Below are 6,628 nucleotides of genomic sequence, written 5' to 3'. Positions count from 1 at the left end.
TGAAAAAATAATTTCATCATTATAATTTTTTTAGAGAGAGCATTAACAGGTTGATTGACTTTTTTTTTTTAGATTGAGTTTCTCTCTTGTTGCCCAGGCTGGAGTGCAGTGGTGCGATCTTGGTTCACTACAACTTCTGCCTTCCGGCTTCAAGCAATTCTCCTGCCTCAGTCTCCTGAGTAGCTGGGATTACAGTCATGCACCACCATGCCAGGCTAATTTTGTATTTTCAATAGAGACAGGGTTTCTCCCTGTTGGTCAGTTTGGTCTCGAGCTCTCAACCTCAGGTGATCCACCCACCTTGGCCTCCCAAAGTGCTGGGATTACAGGCGTGAGCCACTGAACCTGGCCTGATTAACCTTTGTACACTCTTCAATTCATTTTTAGAGCATCTTACTACATAGTAATTGTGGTGTTATTTCTCTTTAATTTTGCACTAATAAGCCTTGTTAATAACCCATATGGTAGTAGCCATATGCAGATAGTATTTTGTGATTATAAGAACTGGGTAATATATGAACTGCCAGAATATGCTCTATCATGGTCTACTCTCAGAGAACACAAATCCTTTCTCAAAAATGACAGATATTCTACAACCCTGGATTTCTTATTTTATCCCAAAACACATCTTCTTGTGTAAGAGTAGAAGAAGCTTGTAAATATCAAGAAAGTGGTATTTCCATATACGTATTTTGTAATACTTTATCCTCAATTACAAACAACAATAGCTGCATGTGGTGCATAATTCTAATGGTATAATCCAGTCTTAGTGTTTTACTGCCATTCATAAACTGCTTCAGCAGAACTACTTGTGATTTATAGCATCAATAGAACCCTTTAAATTACATCCTACATTATGTTGTAGGGCATGTATTGCCCTATGGTCTCACATGCAATGTCAGAGACAGAGGGAATGAGAAATGGAGAATTGTGATTTCACTGTAAATCAAAGGCTAAGTGTTGTTTATGAGCACCAGGGTTTTAGCACATGGCATCATTTTACATTCCCCCCCGCCCCCCCGTGTAGCAGTTAACCTAATTTAGGAGAAAAAAAAATACGATCAACAATTATTTATACTTTAATGTATTTAACATCAATAAATACAGTCAAGTACTAAACGTATACTTTCTTTTCTTAAAAATTAGTCTTTTATTTTAAAAATTGGTTGGATATTTACTGTATCCATGAAAAGAATATTTAAAGATGTTTGTATTTAACTCAATGCCATGTATACATGGTAAGCACTCTATAAATATTCGTAGACTTTCCATTAGTTTTAAAAATAAAAGTTTCAAATTAAATGAATTTGTCTATTGGTATTTAATGAAGAATGTAAAGCAATAAAAGTTGCATTTGAGAAACTATCTATAGTCACGAATAAACTTGTTTGTAATTCATCTGGATTTTATGTTTTAACAAGAAAAAAGTCACAGCCATCCATACAAAAAGTTGAATTTAGAAGAAACAGTAAAATCATTTCATGATCAAGTATTCAAAGTATTAATATCATCTTTAATGATATGTTTTAAACTTACAGTGACAACTCTGATTTTTCAAAGCATTTTAGGATATTTTGACCTTGATTTTTCACTGCATAAAGATGTCTTTTGACCTCAGACTTCCTCCAAAGTCTGAGTCTAATAATGAACCTAGGTAGTTAGAGATAAGAGCAATCATTTGTGATTCAAATGTGAACATTTCCTCTGAGCATAACCAGATGACTTACCTGGAATAAAACAGTGTAAGAGGCAGGCAAAATCAGGGTGAAGAGGCAGGGAAAACCAAACATTTTTGGTCTTGTAACCATTACTTGCTTCTAGCACATATATAGATAGGTATACCGGCTTCCTAATGAATATTACCTTGCCATTTCATTTATAATAATTAATGTGTACTGTGAGGGGATTTGATATCTCTAATTCCTGTTCATATCACATTGCTGTAGCAACACTATAAAATTTCTATCAATAAAAATATGTACATAGATTAGAAAAAGTCATGTTAAAAAATAAATTCTCAGGCCCATTTGGATTGAATTAATCCCTAGAAAGGCTGTTAAGAAATCAAAGAAGTAGATAGGGCTATTTCTATATTGTATGCGTCTAATATTTACCTGCAGGCATATAGATAATTCTAAAATAACTGTGCTACTTAAAATTTACAGAATTGAACCTGTGCAGAGAGTAGTTGATCTTAAACTGACACAAACCAGATAGTCTCTAAATGTTACTCTAAGGAGTTTTAAACTGACTGTGTTAAAGCTGAGGTTATTTGCCTTGGGGATGCCTAATGGAAGGGTTATTATAACACTGTCCACAAATAGGAGCCTTGAGAGAGTCAGACTATAGCATTCCATTGACAGCTAATAGATTGAACCATTGCCATGTCACAGTGATCTCCAAGGCCAAAGGTCGTATCTCTCCCTTAATATTTAAATAAAGATACTTGACAAGAGCAGAAAACACCTTATTGCCAGTGATGGCTGCTGCTCGATTTATAAGAACCTTTACAAAGTCATGCTAATTCTCGGCCTTCTTAGAATGCATGGTAACCTTTCATAAATCCATCTTTTCCAGATGTCCTTGGAAATGACAGTTATAAAACTACAAATGATTTGTAATGCAAAATGGGACTGACAGACTTGAAGATTAGGGCTCCATGTACTAAAATGACTAAGATTATAGCTAACAAAAGGCATAAAATGCATTGATAAATAGCTGCCGAAGTAACACAAGATTATTTTAATCATTCTTAGTAAATGCTAGACTAAAAAAATGGAAAACTTATGCTTACAATATTACAAGTAGCAATTTACTTTATGAAGACAATGGAACATAATTTCTCTGTTTGGGTCAGCTAGATGAAAGACAGCAAACCGGTTATGCTTTTCCCTCAGAGGCAATAGGATATTTTTTTCTCCCATGATATTTTCTTAAAACGTAAACCTATGAACCTCATTTTTAAAATTTTTAAGGACTTCTGTACTAATTGAACTTAATTATACATGCTTTTTTCTTATCTTTTAAAAACAAATCAAGCAAATACCTTCATCTGTTAGCATATCTAAGATGAGTCACAAATTGAAACCTAATGAAAAACAATTTTCATACTTAGTCTTATTCCAGAGATGACTTACATTTACAGAATAAGTTGGGGCTATGTGTTTAAGAAGTACATAGAAAAAGGATATTTTCAGGAAAATTAGAAGTCAGGAAATAATTTGAAGCAAAACTGGAATACTGTAACTTGAGCTATTAAGTAATATATAAGAAATTACTAAATACTCCTTTTTAAATCTAATTTTGAATAACCTACATGGTAACTTACCTTCCCTATGGCACTTCAAGACTCAGGTATCTGGCCTGCCTTTGGAACCCACAGGACTGTACTAAGAGCTTAGAGACCCATTATGACTTTCTGCCAAAGAGGAAGCTTAAAGCTGATCCAATTTCCATATGTTGGTTCTGTTTACTACCTTTCCCTCTTTTCCTTATGTATCCTCGACTTGAATTTAATTCCTTTCATCTTATTTTCATTTCTTTTATTCCTGTGGTTGGCCAATAAAAATGAGACTGAGCCATTACTGTAACTGCTTGATTTGGGTGGAAAGAACCCTCGAAATCAATAGAAACATTCAGATTCAAGTACTTTATTTGCATTCTGAGAACTTGAAAATAAGACATAAGTTTATCAATATTAGTGACCTAGAACTAAAATTATAATAATAACTTTTTGGGTAAAGTATATAATACATCTTTGAAACTGAAAATAATACATTTTCAAGGAATGTCTAAGGTTTTCTGTGAATAGTTACATTCATCAGAACAAATTTATTCAAAGTAGAAAGTTCCTTTATACACATCTCTGAAAACTGCATGTGTGCTAAGTTTAGTTAACCACAAAATATATTTGACCAAAGCATGGAGGAAAGATATTTCATATTCTTGCTTATTTTTCCACTGCCGTAAAATGCACTATCATGTTTACAGTGTGTCAGAGTGATGTCACATACAGAACACTAAAACAGATGATGTTTTCAGTATGTGGGCAAAAAAAAAACCTCAGAGCTCACTAGGAGCCCTATAAAACCAAAATATTGTATTGAGACTAGGTGAATTGTAATGGGCAGGCTAGACCCCTGTGAAAGCCAAGGCATGCCTTCCCTGTCACATGGTCGACTTATTCTTTTCTCTCACTCAGTTCATCTTATGCAATGATTAGGTGGTTGAGTAAGAAAAGCAATGCAGTGTGGGATTGCAGTGTAGAAGCTACTGGCCTTTTCTAGACATTTTGAACATCGAGCCTGTAGTGTTTATTTTATTCATTCATCATTAGCTTAACAATCACTTATTCACAGGAGCCAGGAAAATTGACCTTTTCTAAATTCTTTGAGAATTTGATCTACAGTGTTTGTTTCACTCATTCATTCATTCATTCACTTGACATTTATTGTCTTCCATGTACCAAAAACTCTTTTAGGCACTGTACATAATAAAGATGAGCCATATATTGCTTCTCCTCTTTAGGACATGATAATCATCTCACCATTATACCTTCATCAGACACTTGACCTCTGTTATCTTCATTTTGACTCTCAGCTTTAATATTAGCTAATATGTTTTTACTAAAGAGATAATTTCATTTGTGTTTTTTGCCTTACTAAGCTGTGGAATCCTCCAGAGAAAAAACTATGCTTCATCTGTGTTATAACCTTAGGAAAAATGTTGAATAAAAATTTGTGGCATAGATAAATAAATTAATGAATGAGTACACTAATAAAATTCATAGCAGCAGAATTATGCTTGATCTGTGGTCTCCAGCTTGTTGGTCTTCAGCTTAGGATACTAAAACATCCCCATGTCACATTATTTTCAATCAACTTAAACATGATTTTATTCTAAATCTTTCTTGGGTAAAATTTAAAAGAAATAGGCAGAAGGGGAAGCTTATGGTTCAGATATTGTTCACAGATGCCCTTGCTTATAGTGTAGCTATGCCTGAGAATAAAAAGTCAAGAAGAGAGTCACAGAACTTTCTACCTGTGCGGCCAAACAAGATCAGTCACGTTGACTTTTAAAATTTTAACACTTTGTTTAAATGTTTCCTTGGTCGATAATTACTCAGACAATTTTTATCTGGTTCAATCTATTGTTTTCTCTAATTAACATGCATATCAGGTAGTCTGATTTTCTTAAATGATTCTTTATAATATTTCTCCAATACACACAGGATGCCATCGTCACCCCACCCCCAGCACCACCCTACCTCTCTGATGCCAACACAAAAGCTTTTTGAGTAGTATGTTATTCTTTTTTCTTCTTTTAAATACAAACCCATCCTGACAGGCACAGTGCAATGTGTAGACTGGATTGAATCAAAGCAGCATTCTCCTACCTTCTCTATGTATAGGAAATGATAGTAACAAGAATCAGATTTTCTTGGACCCTTAACAGAGGAAACAACTTCTGGCACAGTAATTCTTTGAACTGGAACCATGAGGGCAAGTACTAATGTATCCTTCTATTGCATGCAATGCCATATGCAGAAAAGCAGTTTCTCTGGCTGTTGAAATGGACTGAATCAGATTTGTGGTACTAAGTTTTTGAGGATATGTGAATATTTTTGATTTATTTTGAAAGACTCTATGTTCACAATTCATCTGGTTAAATCAGGAGTTACAGTTTGATTCCCTGTAATTTACTTATGGAGTAGATTTAAGACAGATGTTTAGGAAGATGTCTTACAAATATTTTCATTTGATCAGAAGAAAACGCAGTAACGCAACTAAGAATCGAACAATACTACTAATCCAACAATACAATGTAAGATGCTTTTACTAAAAGAGATCTTACATTGTGTTGTTGGATTTGTAGTAGTATTTATTATGCACCCACAGAATTTGGAGTGAGAAGGCTGGAGCCCATGGTCTGCCACTGATTAGCTGAGTGACCTGAAGCAACATAATTAACCTCGGTGAAACTAACTTTCCTCATTAGTAAGGATAAGGATAATTATACCAATCTCACACAGTTGTTAAAGTTCAAAGGCTATCATGGAAGTAATTGTGTTTTTCAAACTCTATAGTTGCCAAAATTATATAATATTATTTTATTCCCATTAGACCACGAGCTCTCTTAAGGCTAGGATCATGTTGTATCCATTTTTTGGAAAAAAAAATCCTACACTTAACATTACATCTGGGACAAAGCAAAAGTTCATTAAATGCTGAATGAATGCATGCATGAATGAATAAAATCAGGAAAACTAGAGCTTTAGAGAATATGACCTTTGCTCTTAGAAGACTCGTAATCTAAGAAGGGGATGGATATATGATAATGTGTTATAACACAATTTGAAATTACACCTGCAGTGTTATATTAATCACCTATCTGGTAATTTCTCTATTCCTTCTTTTCTCTGTGCAACTATATGCATAACTATGCAGACAGAAATTCAAGCTCACACTAATATATGTTATTTTTAAATCCCTGTAAATTTTGCCATATGAACAAAAAAGTGAGGATTTTTAGAGTTAGAAGATGATTTTTAGATAAACTATCTTAGTAGGGAGGGTGAGTTCATATTATGCATATTTTATTTTAGGGAGGATAGGTGAACAACCTCAGT

The sequence above is a fragment of the Callithrix jacchus genome, chromosome 11, assembly GCF_049354715.1.
Source record: "Callithrix jacchus isolate 240 chromosome 11, calJac240_pri, whole genome shotgun sequence".
Lineage (NCBI taxonomy): Eukaryota > Metazoa > Chordata > Mammalia > Primates > Cebidae > Callithrix > Callithrix jacchus.
Note: the sequence above shows the minus strand (reverse complement) of the source record.